The sequence below is a fragment of the Mirounga angustirostris genome, unplaced genomic scaffold (genome assembly GCF_029215605.1).
Source record: "Mirounga angustirostris isolate CCGP_5_RB_7025 unplaced genomic scaffold, mMirAng1.0.hap1 SCAF_12, whole genome shotgun sequence".
Taxonomy (NCBI): Eukaryota; Metazoa; Chordata; class Mammalia; order Carnivora; family Phocidae; genus Mirounga; species Mirounga angustirostris.
In genome coordinates, this window is record NW_026991720.1 from 42,825,927 (window position 1) to 42,846,316 (window position 20,390).

The window sequence follows — 20,390 nt, forward strand, 5'->3', positions numbered from 1 at the left end:
GGAGAGCTTTAGTAGGTGAAGCGCAACATGGCAAGAGTAGAGAAGAACAATCAGGAGACACACAGTTTATAAAGAGAATGGGGAGTAGTCACCCAAATGGCTCTCTCTGTTGGCTGAGCAGGAGCTATGGGCAGCCTTGGAAATCACGAGGAATCTAGAGGCAGCACTTAAAGATTCTACCCCAGATAAGCAACATGAAGTTTGCCATGGAGTAAGTGCCTAATTCTTCTTTTTTTCTTTTTTTATGTATTTTTTATTATTATTATGTTATGTTAATTGCCATACATTTACCCCAAAGATACAAATGTAGGGATCCAAAGGGGTACGTGCACCCCGATGTTTATAGCAGCAATGTCCACAATAGCCAAACTGTGGAAAGAGCCAAGATGTCCATCGACAGATGAATGGATAAAGAAGATGTGGTATATATATATATATATATATATATATATATATATATATATATATACACACACACACACAATGGAATATTATGCAGCCATCAAAAGGAATGAGATCTTGCCATTTGCAGTGCCTAATTCTTTAAAACAACCAGACTACATTTCTTTAGAAAGGAAATAATTCCTGCAGGCATATTCAGCAATCTGCACAAGTAGCATTATTAATGATGATATGGGAGAGCACCATTTCCACCTGCATCTGTTTGAAAGGGTTCGGGTGATGTGGCACATAATACGCATGAATCAGTTTCTCAACCTCTGTAGCAATGGCTAGATGATTCTTCTTGGGATGAAAGTAGAAATGCTGTTTCTATTTTTTTAAGCACTTAGAGATCATATAAACCAACATCCTGCCCTTTCACTTTAAAAATGAGAATCTGAGAGCTACGAGGTAAATGACGTGCCCAGGGTCACTCAGCTAGTTGTGGCATAGCCCATTTTCACAGAGTTCCTCTGGTTCTTGGACATAGGGCTTTCTGTTACAAATGTCCTGCCTTCTTAAGTCATAGGAATTATAGGAAAGCACCACTGGATGTTTTAGATACAATGCAAATTAAAATTACAGAGTTGACACAGTAAGTGTCAACTTATCAATATCAATTGAACTGAACTGGCACCAAGGAGTTCTAAGACAGTAAAAAGCAGACCACAACCTAGCTCACCAGTTGTACAGTGAATGTGCTCTTAGATCACTAGACTAAATGTTAAAGACCTGCACTCTCTTCTGGGCTTTGCTACTGGTTTGCTTACTTTCTTGTCCTTCGGGAAAGGGTGCCTCCACCATTGCAGCTGGTGAGAAGTCCTCCAGATTCTGCCAGAGGGCTCTCCTGTCCTTCCAAGAAGTCAGAGGCTCTGAAATTACTTCTTCGTGGGGGAGGGGAGAGTGGGGACAATGACAAAAGCACCATTATTGGTCTATTTGATTTAAATGATGAATATTAAAATTGGCTTGCTAAGTCATTAACCTGATCTTTTTCTCAATTAATTATTTTCTCCATTATTTGTAACCTTAAGTTTCTTTTCATATGACTATACTCACTAAAGAGCTTATCCATTTCTAAAGCAGGGCATTTTGGTGAAGACGATAGAACTGAGGCATTTTTAGACACAGTTGCATCCAAATAACAGAATCACTATTTGTTTGTTTGTTTTATCTCCGAAATAATATTGTAGTATCTGAAGTCCCCTTCACTCCCTCCCTGGCTCTCACCCACCTCTGACCTTACCACAAACCCTGCCTCAGGGATGATGGTACACCATGAGTAATGAGGTAAGGTGTGCCTGTCTCACATAGTACTTACTCACTTAAATACCCGTGAGCCAAAACACCCACATTAGAAGAGCTATTTTTCAAAGATGTTTTCTAATTTCCTTCAACATCTAAAATATCTAATAAAGAAATCATTTGACATTGGAGATTATAAAAATCAGATATAAATTTGACTCCATCACTAGGTAGGCACCAGGGTTGCACATTTATAGAGAATAATCTTTGAGAAAAGGGTCTTCTTCTCCACATTCTCTCTGGGAAATCACTCCCCAAACCCGCTTTGCCCAGTCACCAGCTTCACTGGCACCAAAGCTGCAGCCCTATCTATCTGGAGTGGTGGATACAGTTGAAGGAATCGCAACACAAACCTCAGGCACCAGGATATTAAGCTAATGCCTTGCTCATTTTGTGCGAGGTTTTATAAGCTCTCCTACAAGACTTTAAATCAGTCTCATTTGGAGTAAACATCAACAGAGCAGAGAAAATCACCATTGCCTCAGAACTATTTTTCGAGATTATCTATAGACTCAGAGAAAAATTGTTCAATACTACCTACCTAACAATGTATACCACCAGGATGCTAGTTAACATGTATGAGACTGGCAGGGACTCCTGGCTGTCCCCCAGTATCCATTCTTCCTCAGTACAGAACCCCTAATTTGTGCAGTGCATATATGGCTTTCCAGCAATAAACACCTCTTTCCTCAGCTTCTCTGACAGGTAGCGACTCCATGACGAAGTTCTGACCAATAGAATAGAATGGAAAGTGTCTTGTGGGGGGGCGGGCATACTCTTCCTTCTTCCTGATGGCTGGAATATAAGCATAAATAATGCTGCTGGAACTCTAGCAACCACCTTGTCCCATGAAAAGAGCTTTAATTAAAAAAAAAAAAAGCTTTAAGGACATGGAAGAGCAAGAAAGAAGAGAGAAGATTAAACTCGGATATGAAATGCAAAATGAGCCCTGGACTCACTACCTCTGACTTTCTGAACATGAGAGGAAAGCAGTGTCTTTTTCCAGCCCTCGTTAGTTGTATTTTTCCTTGTTATTCTCCACTAAACATACAATCTTCTGAATAATTTACAACTGAAGACAAAGAATAAATGCCCAGTAAAAAGCTAAATGTATTAATCTGATATTTAAAGACTGAAGCACTTTCAGAGCCAAAGAACAGATCCAGGATTTCAATCAGCCATAGTGCCTGTTTACTTATGTCTAGTGAGTTTTAGGAAATTCAGGGTAGCTTCTTCTTTCTTAAAAAAAAAAAAAAAAAAAAAAAAAAAAAAAAAAAAAAAAAAAAAACAAGAAAAACTTTTAAACATTTGTATTCACAGCAGCATTATTCACAATAGCCAAAAGGTAGCAAGTGTTCATCAACGGATGAATGGATAAACAAAATGTACTAGATACATAAAATAGAATAGTATTCAGCCTTAAAAAGGAACGAAATTCTGACACATGCTACAACCTGGATGAACCCCAAGGACATTATGCTAAATGACCTAAGCCAGTCACAAAAGACAAGTACTGTGCAGTTCCACTTACAAGAACCACCCAGAGTAGTCAAATTTATAGAGACAGAAAGTATACAACGGTAACTGCCAGGGGCTGAGGGGAGGGGGGGATGGGGGTTGTTTAATGGGTAGGGTTTTGGGAGATAGAAAGAGTTCTGGAAATTAGTTACATAATGATGTGAGTATACATAACACTACCAAACTGTACACGTAAAATGGTTAAGATGGTAAATTTTATGCTATGTCTATTTTACCACAATTAAAATGTTTAAGATAATTTTTAAAATAACTTTTATATTTTCTTCTTCATTACCGAATTATCAAAATAATTGGCCCCCAAAGTAGGAAATACAGATTACCAAAGAAAGAAAATGTTGTACTGGTTTAGTTTAGGGGTTTTTTTGGTTTGTTTGTTTTTTTGTGGTTGTTTGTTTATTTTAAAGATTTTATTTATTTGAGAGAGAGAGAGGACAAACACAAGCAGGGTGGGGGGCAGAGGGAAAGGGACAAGCAGACTCCCTGCCAAGCAGGGATCAGGACATGGGGCTCGATCCCAGGATCCCAGGATCATGACCTGAGCTGAAAGCAGGCGCTTAACTGACTGAGCCACCCAGGCACTCTTGTTGTACTGTTTTATAATCTTATTAAAGTGACTGGCTTTGTGCTAAGCAGTTTACATATTACCTCATTCAATTCACCCTACGAGCTGAAGCAGGTACTATCATTAGCCCCATCTTATGTTTGAGTGATATCAAGCACAAAAGATTAAGTAAATTGTTCAAGGTCATACAACATGGAGTTGGTTGAGCTAGAATTAAGATCCAAGTAGGCTGACTCTGGAGCCCATGTTCTTAAGTTATGTGAATGTTTTTGTCACTAATTATTCTTTGGCTGCATCATTTTAAATAATTATATAATATTCTATTTTATGAAGGTACCATAACAGATTTTTTTAATTATTATTATGTTATATTAATCACCATACATTACATCATTAGTTTTTGATGTAGTGTTCCATGATTCATTATTTGCATATAACACCCAGTGCTCCATGCAGAACGTGCCCTCCTCAATACCCATCACCAGGCTAACCCATCCCCCCACCCCCTCCCCTCTAGAACCCTCAGATTGTTCCTTAGAGTCCATAGTCTCTCATGGTTCATCTCTCCCTCCGATTTCCCCCCCTTCATTCTTCCCTTCCTGCTATCTTATGAAGGTACCATAATTCTCTTAAATAATCTTCCATCTAAGTTGTTTCTGGTTTTTGACTGCTATAAGAGACGCCTGAGTGAACATCTTTTTACTATTCATATTTATTTCCTTGAGGATAAATTCATTAATTGGCAGAACAAAGGCATGTGCATTAAGGCTTTTGAATCATATTTTTATACATTTTTTTAAAGATTTTTATTTATTTATTTGACAGAGAGAGAAACAGCAAGAGCGGGAACACAAGCAGAGGGAGTGGGAGAGGGAGAAGCAGGCCTCCCGCAGAGCAGGGAGCCCTATGCAGGGCTCGATCCCAGGACCCTGGGATCATGACCTGAGCCGAAGGCAGTCGCTTAACCAACTGAGCCACCCAGGTGCCCCATTTTTATACATTCTTAATCAAGGATTATTTTCCCCTTTGGTCTTAGAAATTTTATATGCCAGACTGATGTACTTGTAAGTCGTCAGGAGCTCTAAGCTATTTCTCAGAGTTATCTGAATAGATGTTTGTAGATGCAGAGGATATACAATTAATCTAAAGCTTGTTAAAAATAAAACACAGTCCACTGACTTTCTAGATTCATTGATTGTGTGGTGTAAATATTTATTTAAGGAAATCTTAAAACAAATAATAGTGACTTACGTGACCACTATCAGCTTCAAGGCATAATATCAAGTGCCTGTGAGCTGCAAGGTAAGAATCAGTTCCTCCCATTTTCCCCCTCACTCTCTTCCTAAAAGCATCCTCTTTCAACTTGAATTCACAGTAGCTTTTCCTTCCCCAACCATACTTTCCAGTACGTCCCATCAGAAAGACAATAATCATATTAATGAACAATCTCAGCATCTCTCAGGAGGCAACAAAATAAAAATTTCCAGTGCCCAAGTTTTAATCCATCAAAACTATCCCATTAACTAGAGCTTAATTTATATAGTAGTTTGCTACCCAGGAGATTATTTAGTGGTCATTATGGAATAAAGAAAACTAATTTCACTAATGTGGGAAGCATTCAAAGGGAATTCTTTGAAACTAATCCAATGACTTAGTATCTAGTCCTAGTTCTGCCACTTGGCATTCTAATGATTTGAGGCAAATTAACTTTGTAAGGCTCAGTTTCTCCATCTAATAAGAGGGTGGAATACCATCACCTCTGCCTGCTTGTCAGGATTGAATGTGAAATCATTTTATAAAGTGCTACATTAAAAAAAGTAACTGAAAACTAGAGATTTGGGATATGAAAGGACCCTCAACAAGCATCTAATTCTACTCCATTATACAACCTCTTCAACCGAGGTTCAAATAAATTAAGTAACTCGCCCAAAGCTGTGGGAGACATGAATTTTTTCCAGGAGAGCAAGGACCTTCTCTGGGAAACATTCTTCAAAATACATGGTTTTACTGAGGTTTGCCAATCATTATTACCCCCTCCCCACTGCCACCGCCCCCATACACTTCTTACAAACAGGGAGATCATGTGGCCCAAGCTGGGCCAATTATAACCACTCATCCTTCTGACCACTTTCATTGGCCCAGCACTGAAAACATGACCCCAGCTCTTCTGGATTTTTCAAACTTGAGCTGGGGTGGTGGCGGCGGGGGGGTGCCTTTTGCCCTCTGCTTGAAGTCTGCCACATAGTTGGCCCTGAATAAATGTTGGTCAACATAAATATTATTGACAATAATAATTGCAAAGTTAATATACTAATATCTAAGTACTATAGCACCTGCTATAATTGATACCTCAACCTAAAGCACTAAAGCTAAAGGTAGATAATTTGGGAAAAAAAGACTTGTCTTGCCGGACCCCTCAGATCCAGGACAGAGATATCAGGAGCCTGTTTCCCCACTCTGGCGCCTACCCTTATCTTCACAATCCATGTCAGTCTCTGCACACCTAGCAATTCATTTTTAAGGGTGTTCAAGGCAGTCACTCCACATATATTGAAAAACTACTGTGTGCATAACAAGCACTCTGTTCCCATTGAAGTAACCATACTTTCATTTTCTTCTTGTTATAGTTGCCATAATTTCCACTACCCTACTTTGAGATATTATATTCTCTAGAATATAGAGACATACAAGGCAGTCACTTATATTTAGCTATTTAAATGTATATATTTTATTTGTGTAAATGGGAGGGAGTAGGGGAGAACCCAACACCTTTATTGAATATTTCAATTGATGTGGGGGGCGGGGAATCAATTCCAAACAGAGGATCTAGTTCCACTGCATTTCTCCTCCCCAGTGAGGTTCAGGATGGAAATAACTGCTGGGCATTAGCTATTGTAGCACTAACAGATGCCATTAAATGGACGCCAGACAAAACAAACAAGTAAATGGCAGTCTATTTATGGGTCACTTTATTCTTTACTGCTATAAATAGCTTGTCCTTTGGGCATCATAACAAGTCTTTGCTCTGTATCACATGTGAATGTGTTACTTTTTGCTACTCAACATCTGGACACTCTGATAAGCATAAGCATAAATGAATTCCCAGATCGGAGTGATGTGAAAACATGCTTCTTCATTTTAAATCACTGAATCTACTGGTCTACTCTTCCATGGAGTGAATTCCCTAGATGGCAGAAGAGTCAGTTTGAAAAACCTGAAAAAGTGGTAAGTGTAATTTTAACAAATTTTTCTTAAGTTAGTGTCATCATTACTCTCCCCTAGGGTTTGGAAAATAATTTCATGATGCTAAATTACTCTTTGATTGAAGGCAAAATTCCTTCAGGTTTATCTAGCAGTGAACATAAGCCAGCCTGGGTGAAGGAATAGAATATTCTGGTACATTCAGTGTTCTAGTTGATAAAATACTTTAGATGGAAAATATATATACTGATTCCCAAAGCATTAGGAAACAATAAAATATAATTAGTATGCCACAAATTAAATTTTTATTTTCATGATTCAAAGGAACTTCAAGATCTTCAAATTCCTTGAAACTCAAAGTGTGGTTGCTGAACCAGCAGCATCTGCAATCCCCGGGAGCTTGTTAGAAATACAGAAACTCAGATCCCATCCCAGATTCACTGGATCAGAATCTGTCTTTCAACAAGGTCCCCAGGTGAACAATATGTACATTAAAGTTTAAGAAGCACTGTTAGTAACACAGGATGGTCAATTTAAACATGACCTTTGTAGCATAAATATAGCATAAGTGTGCTCAAATGTCGATTACGATTAATTGGTAGTGTTTTAGTTGGTAAAAACAAGACAGGGCACTTTGTTTTGTAGTTTATCTACAATATTAATTCATTCAGGTTGGCTTGAATGAATAGACATAGCTGAATTTACAAATGGACAAAGATTTGGGCCCTGGTAATAAAGATCTAGCTCACTTTTGTATAAGTGAATATTTCTGCCATAGCATCTTTACTTGAGGAGTCCAGATTTTCAAAACAATAGCTCAAGGTAAGCAGCATTTGTCATGTGCAAACAGAAGCTCTTCGTGACCGTTGATCCTGTTGGGTCAACTCAATTGTATATGCTTTTATGCTTGGGAAAGGTGGAAAAATAATTTATTGGATACTGTGTTAAGTGATATATATATGGACTCTGGAATGTGAATGGTGCGGGTTCGGAACAACTGTGTATTAGATTCCCTAACCTATTTTGAAATGGGGATAATAATGCTGATGCTGTCTTTCATGTGGATAAAATGCAACAGCATGTCCCAAGCCACTAACTCAGTACCTGGCACATGGTGCGGCCTTAATGTGACATTTCTACATTTCTGTGTGTGGAGTTTTGTCATATTTTATTTGTCACTAACCCCCTTTTAGAAATAATGTTTTGAAATGTGTTTCAGAACTGTTGTATCTAGGGCAGAAGCATTTAAAACCCGTACCAGGGAGCTCATGAGCACTGGGAGCCAAGGACGGCACGCGTTGCCTCGAAGGCCCTGTAGGTGGCAGCACTGAGGCCACCGGAGCGCACAGCTTGAAGTGGCGATTTAAGAAGCTCCGCAGAGACCCGGCCTGTGGTTAAGCCCAGTCATCTGCATGAACGTGCAAAAAGTTTGCTCCCACGCACGGAGAAACTGTTCTTTCCACTACCTGTCAAGTTTTCCTTTTCGCTTCCCTCCCAGTGTAACTTCTCTGCATGTGTTTACATTTGATTGGCTTCTCTATTACGTTGAGTCTGAACTTAACTCAGAAAATTGGTGTTCCATTCTCTCTCTGATCAGCATCATTTGATTCACACCCAAATATTTTAAAGTGGTCTTTTGAGAGTGGCTTCTTCCTCCTCCTGGCCACCCTGGGGCACTCCTGCTCCCATCCCCACTTAATTAATTATTAATTAAATAATAAATTAATTATTATACAATTAATAAATTGTAAACCATATATAATAAATATCATGCACATTCTATGCACGTTAGGTACTTTTACTCATTTAATCCTAAAACCAGGCCATGAGATATGTAGTATTGTCAGTAACCTGCTCAAAGCCAAGACTGTAACGGTTCAAACACAGGCATCCTGGTTCTCGAAGCGGTGTTTTTAACACCACACTATTAAAAGCCATCAGGTAATTGCCTGCAAACTGAAGAGATCTCAAAAAGGAAGTAAGCCTCTAATCTTCTGGAGAGTTCCCCAAATGCAGATAATAACTCTTCTGGCCCACAAATAGGCAAGGTAATGGGCTCAGCAATGGCTTAATATGGGCATTCACCAAGGCAGTGGGAAGATGAGAGAGGCGGGGTGTGACAAAAGACAGCAAGTCCCATTCAGAAGTGCGTTTGGAAGAGCAAGAGTTTCCTTTTCTCAGGTCCTGAGTAAAGCCACACCCAGTCCGATTAATGTCAAGTCCTGACCTATAGGGTGGACTCTGTCTCCTCAATCCCATCTCACGGCTAGGGGAGACCACTTCTCTTACTTTGCCCAGGGAGATCTAAAACAGAGGTAGAGTGGAATTAAATACTTTCTTTTATGGTCTTTGGAATTCAACAGACCAGGGTTCAAATTTGTATTTCTGTACTAACTTGAGGATATGTGTCGTCATTGATGATAAACCCATTTCCTTGTCTGTACAGTGGATCTCTTGGTAGTACCCGGCTCGGAATAACACAGGATAATCCAGGCAGAGCTGTTCACATGCTGGCCCAGATGCACTGAGAGCTTCACCTGGGTTTTTGCAGTAACGCTCTCAAGGGGCTTCCATTGCCAGCTTCTCTCTGGTCAAATCAGAGACTGCGCTCCCCTGCCTCCTGCCAAATCAATTGCTCTGATGTAGAGCAGCATGCTGTCATTCCTTTGCTCACAGACCTGCACTAGCTTCCATGGCTTGGAAAAGAACATTTAAACTCTTTACACTGACTATCAGAGTTTGGTCCCTGGCCCCCTCCCACCACTGATACAACCAGTGTCCTTCACACAGCTTGGTTGCCGCCAAGCTGAAGCACGAGCTGCACCCACACTGGCCCCCACGGTTTTCCTCTTCTGTCATTTCACTGTTGCTGTTCCCCCTGCCTCGTCCTGTGAGTCCTGTCCTGCCCAATACTGTAGCCACGGGCCACATGTGGCTATCTAAATTAATTAAAATTAAATGTAAAATCCTCTCCTCGGTCACACTAGCCACATGGCTGGTGCTCAATAGCCCCACATGTTAGCACAGACTAGAGCACGTTTCCATAGCGCAGAAAGTTCAATGAGACCTTGCTGGCCTAGCCCATGTGTCTAAATCCTAACCATCCTTAGGGACCAGCCCAAGTGTCACTGATGCCCCAAAGCCACTTCTGTGCCTCTCCAGCTGCAAGTTCTCCTTCCCAGAGCAGCAGAGGTTCTGCTGGCCATGACTCACCCGGCTGACTGGTTACCACTGAGAGAGCCACTGTCCCAGGCCACATGTCACTTCAACTAAAGCAGCTCTTTGGTTTCTGAGCTACGTGTGGTAGATGGGTGGGCATCGAGGCTAGAAGCACCAAGGGATAGGAAATTTAATATTGCTTTTACATAGTAGGAGCACCTACTGTATCCCAGGCAGTTTTAGGTAGTTTACATACACTATCTTATTCGACACCTTCAACTCTATGAAGTAGATATCATGACTCCTATCTTAAGGATGAGAAAACTAAGAACACAGTGGTTAAGAAACTCACCCCAGATACGGTATGCTTGGTATGCGAACATATCAAGAAATAATCAACCCAAATGCAGAATCCAGATCTTTGTGACTCAAAGTTGGGGCTCGTTCCCTACACAGGCAGCCCGCTCCCAAGCCTGTTGTGAGGTTGCCTTCATTGCTTTCAAGCTAATAAAATGATTTCAGGCAGAGCTGGGGGAGCAGGGGAAGAGGGTAGATATACCTGAACAAAGGAAAACAGTATCATGAGCAGAACTGTCCAAGCCTTTTATTCATGTTAATGCGTTACCTCATTCTCATCTCATTTCTTAATTCTCTAAAGTCCCAGAAGGGGAAGATTAAGTCATTGTGTGCATGTGTGTGTGCGTGCACGCCTGTGGGTGGTCTTAGTACAGGTATGCAGGGTACAGGAAAAGAAGTTAGAGGACATGAAACAATGAAATGACAAAACAAAAAAGCTTTCAATATCTCTTCATTGATGTCTGAAAATATTTTACACTATTAAGTAGAACCATAGGAAATCGCTGTATTTGTAAGTAAAAAGGTTGCATACTAGCACTTTCTTATGGTTCAACCTAATAATTTTCTTTATCAATTATCCACTAACTTATCAATTTTACTCTCAATTTTTATCAGTTAGAAACAATGGCTCTTTAGGGGTCTCAGCCTTGAATCTAGCTCAATCCAAGTATGAATGCTTTAAAATCTCTATCAGACACATCTGGGGCACAGAAGTGGTTCCCTCTCTGCCTGCAACCCTCTGGAACTTGGAACCGGTGGGGGGGGGGGTGGAGGGGAGTGGGGAAACCAGGCTACTTTCTGAGCTTTCAACACTATGGGAGCCATAAATCATCTAAGTAGAGATATAAAATCCTCTCAAGGAGACTGAGAGGCTGCCCCAGGTAGCTCCTTGAAGAGGGCATTAACATATCTAAGGAAAGAATGTGGATCTCAAAAGGGGAGAAGTAGGGGCGGGGCTTGGAAAAGGAGGACAGAAGCTGGTCCTGGCTTCCTGGCTCGCAGTGATATCTGGCCTGGTGCAGATAGATAACAACTATGCCATTAAGATAAGCCAACTCAGCTCCCTTGCAACTCTGGCTTTCCTTGGGGATTTTTCTGCAGGGGAAGGAATTCCTTGTCCTCTGCTAGCCATCCCTAAAAATGCAGCAGTGTTAAGGTTGCAGAGAAACAAGGCAATTCATACCCCAGGCTTCCATGCATGTTCCAGTCTCTCCCAGTCTCCTTCCCTGGACAATATCTGAATCACAATGGTCAAAATGAATGTTAGTCTTACTTGTGTGGGAACCTGGTATAGAAGCAGAGAGAAAGTTAAATTCCCAAAATATTTATGTTAAAGGGGAGAACCTTTGATCCAACTGTGTTTGGCTAAATTCTTATGTCTATATCACAGGCTAGTACCTTGTGACATTTCACTCCCCATTAAACTGATACCCACAGTTTAATGGATACATGTAAGCAATCATCACAAGCCAAACTACCTTGAAATGTTAATCAGCCCCGATCAAAGACAAAAATGGGAGTGAGGAAAAGCCTACCTTTGTAAATGTGAATGGTCACATGTCCTCCTACACAAATGGGTTACTTCTGACCCACAAAAAACAACTCACTTTAAGATATAAGTGTACATAGAATTTTTAAAATAGTGTATGATATTTATTTTAGCTATCTTTACAAAAAGACTTTGAAGTCTTGTAAGAAAGATCTCCAGAAGTCCAAATCCATTTGTTTAGTGACAAATTGTCCTTGAAATGTGGAACTAATGTTTCTGCTCATTTCATTTAATATTTTTAAAAGCTTTGTGGCCAAATCATCTCATCTTTGGAACTTTCTAAAAGTCTAGAAATAACTTTAGAATTTAAGTAATGCATTTCTGTTAACATTTTTATTTCAACTGTGATGTTTGTAATTTGGTTTCAAAAAATACTCATGGGGGGCCTAGAAGCAGCCTCAATCAACCAACTCATATTCCTAGCCAAAGAACAGATCATTTAAAATATTTGAGAGGTCAAGATGGACCTGTAATAAAAATACGCAAAAGGCTTCTTTTTGTTTTTTTAAGAAAATGTGAAAAAAGGGGTCCAGCAGCTTGTGTTTTTTATAATGCCCAACTCCAAAAAAACTCAAAACATAAGTGAATGTTTAAAGTCTGGTTAATATTCAAAAATAACCTCTGAACAATATGGTCCTCCTTTGAAAGATGAAAAAATAAATCCCAAGGAAAGGAGCTGACTTGGCCAGCAAGGCCTTGGTTGATTCCAGCTGGTGTCCTCGTCACTCACTGGAATTACCTGATGGCACCTGGAGGCCTGTGGTCCTGCCTCCAGCCTGGACCACTGTCTCAGTCCCCATTGCCACTCTTCAGTGACTCAAGCTGGTTCATATTTGCAGACCATTTTAAGCAGAGATTGCTGCTGATGGCCAGATCACAGATGACAGTGAAGATGGACCAGAAATGACCTGCTCTCTTTTAGAAGCAGCAATCCCCCATTTACCTTGCTCCAGGGCACTTCCGGCCTCAGCATTTAGCACTGTCTTCACAGAAGACTGTAACCTATTCAAGGGGTAGGGGAAACAATTTAGGTATCTTTTCATCTCCCTGCTCTAAAACTGAGGTTGTCATAATCCAGGACAAAAGAAGAGTGGATTGGGGCTCCTGGGTGGCACAGCCAGTCAAGCATCTGACTCTTGGTTTCAGCTCAGGTTGTGAGATGGAGCCTTGCGTTGGGCTCCACGCAGAGTCTGCTTAGGACTCTCTCTCTTTCTGCTCCTCTACCCCATGCGCTCGCTCTCTCAAATAAATAAATAAACCTTTTTTTAAAAAGTGGATTATTTTGAAGCTTGAATACCAGTGGACCTCAGGCAGAATAGACACCCTTAACTTTTCTAGCCTCATGGCAATTTAAATAGATATTTGTGTGGACAAAGTTCACTAAGTAACCCAATCTCCTAAAGTTTGTTTTCACCGGAGGCAAAAAGACAGTTGTAGAAAATGAGTGAGGCCAGCATCATACTCATGTAAGTTGTGCTCAGAAGGGCCCCACTCTTGGTTTAATGCTCTGCTGTTGAGGTCTTAGAATTCTTAATAATTTTGAACAAGGGGCCACTTTGCATTTTTATTTTGCACTAGGCCCTGCAACTTATATGGTTGGTGCAAACAGTGAGAATCCACACTTATTCTGGGGGGCCTTCTGAGTCGCAAACAGAAGACCTGGGTCTTATTCCTACATCCTTTGACTTCAACTGGTTTTTCACTCAAGGCTTTTATCATCAGCATATTCTCCAACTAAATAAGGGTAGCACAGTGATAGTGCTCTTAAACAAAACTATTGATGATGCTGTAAATGCACACAGTCATCTTCATTAATATAAAACATCAGCAAACAGCCAAGTAAGTTGTTTCTGTGGTCTGTGGTCAATTCAACCTCATATTTGAGGGTCTACTGTATGCCAGGCACTGTGTTTGGCACTAGGGGTAGCAACAAGGAAGTGATCACAATCTTTGGTTTCAATGGACTTCTATTTTCGTTGGGAGAAATAGATCATAAATATAAGTGAATAAGTCAATACACGTTGAAAGATGATCGACTGCAGGAAAATAAAGCAGAAAAAAGGCAGAGGAGGTGTTTTAAATAGGATGGTCAGGGAAGAACTCAACAAGATGATGTGATGTGAGCCAAGATTTGAAGGAAATAAAGGTGCAGGCTGTGCACTCATAGGCTGAGAAACAGAAGGTACAAAGACTCTAGGGCAGGTGCACACCGTTGGAGGAATAGCAGGAGTGGGGAGGGAGTGAGAGGGGAGGAAAAGATGAAGGCATAGAGATAATAGGAGGCTGATTTTGCACCGACCTGTAGCCTGCTGCAAAAATTTTACTCTGAGCAGGCAGGGAAGTGATGGCAGCATTTAGAGCCTGGAGGGGACAGGATGGGATGGACCAGGACTGTTCTGGCTGCTGTGTGGAGGGGCAAAAGGCAAGTGGGGTGAAACCAGAAGACCAGATAGGAGAGTATGGCAACCACACAAATAGAGGTGCTCAGGGCTTGGACCAAATGATTGGCAGCAGAGGCAATGAGAAGTGGCGGGATTTGAAATTTACTTGGAAGGCAGAGCTGATGGGACTTCCTGAAGGGTAACCACGAATAGTAACAACCATGACAAAAATATTTTTTTTTAAAGATTTTATTTATTTATTTGACAGAGAAAGACACAGCGAGAGAGGGAACACAAGCAGGGGGAGTGGGAGAGGGAGAAGCAGGCTTCCCGCGGAGCAGGGAGCCCGAAGCGGGACTCGATCCAGGCACTCCAGGATCATGACCTGAGCCGAAGGCAGTCGCTTAACCAACTGAGCCACCCAGGTGCCCAACCATGACGAAAATATTAACAAGATCTTAGACCATATCCTTCAACCAGCCTAATTTCTGGCCAACTTGGCTACCAATGCTAGCTCAGTCCATCTTCACGGTAACCCTGGACAAAAATTATCTGCATTTTGCAGATGAGCAAATAGGACTCAGAGGGCTTATGTAACTTGCTAAGGACACTAACTAGTAAGTAGAGCAGACATTGATCTCTGTAAATTCAAAACATTAGCAGCACATCATGGTGGGTGGACACTAGACTGCAGAGTTAACTGAAAAATAAATAAATAGATAAACAAAAGAGAGCAAGAAAAGTCTTATATGGACTCTGAACTTTCTTCTCTGTTTACTGGCTGAAAGGGTTGCTAATGGTGAGTGAGCACTGGGGTACCATAATGGACTTTGTGCTGGGAAAATGAGACATCTCCTACCAGGCACTGATTTAAGAGATATGAGCTCATCTCGTTCTTTGAAGAACTTTAACAACCATGGGATTACACCAGTAGGGTAGAACCTGAGCCAGAGAGATACCCACTAAGGTGGCTTCAGACCAGCCACTTTCACAAAAGGCCCAGAGCTGCCCCTGGGGTTTTGAGGAATGGGAGGCAGTGAACTACATAAATAGCTCTAGAGTTGATGAGAGGCTTTGGCCCCGGGGCCTGAATGGACTGAAAGGTATCTGCCATCCAAAAGGGGAGGCACAGGGAAGGGGGTGGGGAGCTGTCAACTAGAAGTAAAGGATGGAAAAGGGGCTGGGAAGGAAGCCTAGGAGCCTGGTTAGGGGAGGCGGTTGTAAAGCAGCTGGCTCATCTTTGCCAGTCTACCAGGGCCCTCATCAAAGAATGAGAGGAGCACATGTACTTGTGGGAGGACCAACACCCCTTGTGTCTGCACAGTTGATTGAAAAGTAAGAGCTTGGTATAGGGGACGAGGAAGGAGACACGGGATGCTTCTAAAAATAAAGAAAGTGAGATGATGTTCTGGTTACCAATGCTGCACAACAAATCTATCCCGGAACCTGGTGGCATAAAACAACGACTTTATTATGCCTATGGATTCCATGTGCTGGGAATTCTGACAGGGTTCATGGCAGAGCTTACCTTTGCTCCATGACATCTGGGGTCTGACTAGGAAAATACAAAGACTGGGGGGCAAGGTGACTTGAAATCTGTGGACTGAAATCATCTGGAAGGGTCTTCACTCCATACCTAGTAGATGATGATGGCTACTGGTTGGGACTTCACTTGGGACTAGTGGCCAGGACACATGACCTGGGCTTCCTCATAGTTTGGCAGCTGCACAAATGGCAGATGTCTTACATGGAAGCTCAAGATTCCAAAGGTGAGTGTCCCAACAAAAAAAGGTGGCAGCCAGGTTGCCTTTAATGACCCAGTCTCAAAAATCTCGCAGTCTCTTTTCCTGCACGTTATTGGTTATAAGCAAGTCACAAGCCCACCTAGACCCAAGGGTAAAGGACAAATGTCAAAGAATTTGTTTGCACATTTAAAACCACCGCAGAGGAGCTTAAAATATCCTGGCATTTGGTAAGCCTGCACTTGGGCACTTATCCCAAGATCTGGGAGGAGAGGAGAGGGTGCTGTGACCTGGAGGGGGTGTCACTCTCCAGCAGGAAGTGCTTACAGCTGTTCTCTGCTCCTTTCCCTCTGGCCATGGCTCCCCCCGACTTGTTCTCTGAAACCACATGGATTCGCCCTACCTAACTTGGTACTTTGCGAGGACATTACTTTCCAAATGGTTCATCAGACTCCACAAACTCACGCTTACCTTCTCTTGCTCCTTTATGCAAATGTGTATTCCTCCTTGCCTTATCACAATGATTAGAATTCCGGATGCCCTGAGTTTGAATCCTAGCTCCAGAAATATTTAGTCATTTGCACAGGTGGCACGACCTCTCTGAGTCTCAGTTTCCTCACCTACAAAGTGGAAGTTTTGTAATGATTAAAAGGGATGATGCTTGGCAGAGAAAAACCACTCGAGAATTGTAAACTCACCTGGGCTTAAACTGCCCAACATAATTCTCTTTTTTTCTTAACAAGTTTCCTACTCCTTATATTTCACTCATAAGTCTGCACCCTGACAGATCATATTCACATCCTGACCCCAAAATCTTCTAGGTATGTGGCCTTGGGGTGTGCCTTTATCCCCTTGAGCCTCAGTTTGTCATCTGTGTACACTGGATAATAATACAGGCCTCGAGGGTATTTGGGTATATAAAGTGAAATGATACATATAAAGCAGCACTACCAGACGAGGCTCTTGTGAAGGTTAATTCCATTCCCTGCCCCATTCCCCCTCCCCCGCACCGCACCTCCATCTTTTTGGCTTTGGTACTGCTGTGCCTCACTGAAGTGGGCAAAGTTCAGTCTACTTAAAGATTCAGAACTTTCTTTCCAACTCCACCTCCTGGGCCTCCTTCATCAATAATCACTCTCAATTTCCCAGTCTCCCACTATGAAAATTCCAATACCTGAGGCTTTTGTGAGGGGAGGTTGCTTAGAGATAAAATGATCTACGGGATCCCTGAGAAGAAAGTGGACAGGACAGCCCATATCACAGTGGGCTGCCTTGCCTGAAGGCCTGGGTAAATACCTTAACCAGCCCTGACTCCAGCCCCCTGGTGGGGAGGCTGACACCCGCAGGCTAAAGGGAAAATCCCTCTTGCAGGATGACTGTTTCTCAACTCCCAGCCTTTGTCCTGAAGAAGCAAGAAGGGCAATGTTGCCAAAGCCCAGGGTTTTCTCATTCAGGACTAAACAGAACATAGCATGACAGCAGCTGCCAGGGTGTGACTTCCTCCCAAGGGAAGACAAACCTTAAAAAAATTCTGTCCCCAAATGGGGTAGGCCTTAAGTGATCCCAGCCAACCTTGTAGTATCTTTGCTCAAATACCCATGATAGCAGCAAACGTGGTCCCTGGCAGCCCAGCAGAAATCATTCTCCCAAGTAACTGTCAGTTCTCCTTCTTCTTCTTCTTCTTCTTCTTTTTTTTTAATGGAAGAAGAAGTTATCTTCAGTGAAAAGAATCTGAATGTTTACATTCCTTAGACCAAAAGGGGAGACCCAGCTCTTAAGAAAAGGCTAGCTGGAAAGTTAAACAGGCATCCTCTTCCCTGTTTCTTCTTCCACTGTCCTTTAGGAAACACTATGGGGTTGAAGGTGTCGCCTTCCCCCCCCCCCCCCCACATTTCCCCTTGTCTGCATCAGTTCATCAACTTATGCCTTCAGCAAGCATTTAAGGAACATCTATTCTGTGTCCGGTTATGTAACGTGGGTCTCATAAAAATGAATTAAACAGGATCCAGCCTTCAAGATGCCCCATGCATGTTTTGGTAGGAGATAAGGGGATGGCCAGATACATGAGAACAAGTAAATATCATCAGGTATTAGAGTGCTGTGGTAGGGCTCGAGAGCACAGCTCGGGAGCACCAACAGCTTCCAGTGATGAGTGAGCAATGGATGAGCGGGTGTCTGCTCCGTGGGAAAGGAGCAGGAGGGTGTTTCAGCAAAGGGCAGCATGCACAAAGACATGATGCAACATGACCCTCTGAAGAACCCCAGGTCGTTAGATGCACGAAGCACTTAGCCGGAAATGTAGCTGAACTCGTGGGCTAGGCTGGAACTTGCCATGCTACAGAATCTGGGCTTTCCTCCAACCCTCAAGAGAGCTGCTCTTCCAAATTAGAGCACCTGGCAGGCAACTTGCTGACAGCCACACCCAGGGACATGAACCTGGTGTTTCCTCAGTTTCCCCCATCTGCAAAACATAAAATCATTGATTCTCCAAGTCTTTGCATGGCCAGGATGAGCTCCACAGAGACCATTATGTGGTTTCCAACTTTCATCTGCTTTATTGGTTCAAGAGTGAAAACATTCATTTATTTTTATGGGACACATGGGCTTGGGGTTTTTTTTATTATTAAAAATAAAATTCTTGAGAAAAATTCAAAACTTTGGTTTCACAGCTTCCTACAATATTAAGTTTGGATTCTATGTCCCTCAGGCAAAGCCAGGAGGAACTGATCTATGGCGATTGACAATACACCACATGGGTTTCTTATTAAAAAAAAAAAGAATGTGTGCATTACTTCCCCCACCCCTGCCCTACATGTTCCCCCCCAAAGAAAGACTCATGATTATTTCACTTTCCTACTGTTCAAGGAGCTGACATCTAAGTAATGAGTTGGCCAGCGATGGAATAAATAAGGCTTAGAGCTGGTTGTTTCAATCTGTGACCACCTAGGATGTCCAGTTTAACAAATAAGAAAATACTGCTTAAAAAGAGAAGGGAAGAGATGTCTCATCCCTCTTTTTCTTTTTTGAGTATAGTTGACATACAATGTTACGTTAGTTTAGGTATACAACAACATAGTGATTCAAAAACTTCCTACATTACGCTGTGCTCACCACAAACATAGCTCCCATCTGTCACCATACATTGCTATTACCACATCACTGACTCTATTTCCCTCTCGCCCCTCCTTCTTAATTGTTCCTACTTTTCAATCAAGAATCCCAAAGTGAGACTTGATGTGTTCATGCTAAGGTAGACCTGTGTCTGAGTTTACTCTTATGAGGGAGTGAGGGGTAGGAGTGGGAGTGTGGATGCTGTACTGAGGTCAGCCCAAAGTGGTAGGAAGAAGAGTAGGCTTTGGAAAGAGGTGAGCTTGACCAAGCAGTTAGGTAACATAGGGGAGTGGGTCTTAAACTGGGGTTCAGGAAGACCTTGCATCAGGACCACCCACACTGCTTACTTAGAATGGATGTTCCTTTGACTCCAGCTCAGAGTTACTGAGTAGAATCTTTGGGAGTGAAGTAGAAGAACCTCCATTTTTGATAGGGTCCCAAGTGAAGTTGACGAATTATCAGGAAAGGGAGTAGGTATTCTGGCTCTGGGGTCAGACAAAGAGCATTCCAACCCAGGCATCATTGCTACTCACCAGCATGTCACTTGGGAGGCCTAAACTGTCCTATATTATCAAGTTAATGATAGTACTACCTGTATCAGTACGATTTGGTCAGCTGCAATATACAGAATTCCCAATAGTGTCTTCAATAATAAAAGCATCCGATTCTCTCATACAACCAGAAGTCTGGAGAGAGTAATCCCAGAGTGGTCTGGTTCTACAGCATTGCACTCCCGCTGGCCCTTCCTCCAAAGCTGCATGATGGCAGCAAAAACACAGTCCCTCAAACTTACACATTGAGGTCACAAGAAGAAAGGAAAGAGCAGCTGCAATAAGCTCTCGCCACAAGAGTTTCTGTCATTATACCTTGGGAGGACTTACTGTACATGTCGTTGATCTGAACACAGCCATCTTCCTAGCAAAGGGCTGAAGAAAAGGGTCCCAAGAAAATGGGAACTCAGGTCCATGATAGGCTTCCTGGGGGGGCTTTTGAAAAGGATTATTTTCTCTGAGACCTGGACATCTTCACTACCTGAATAAGTT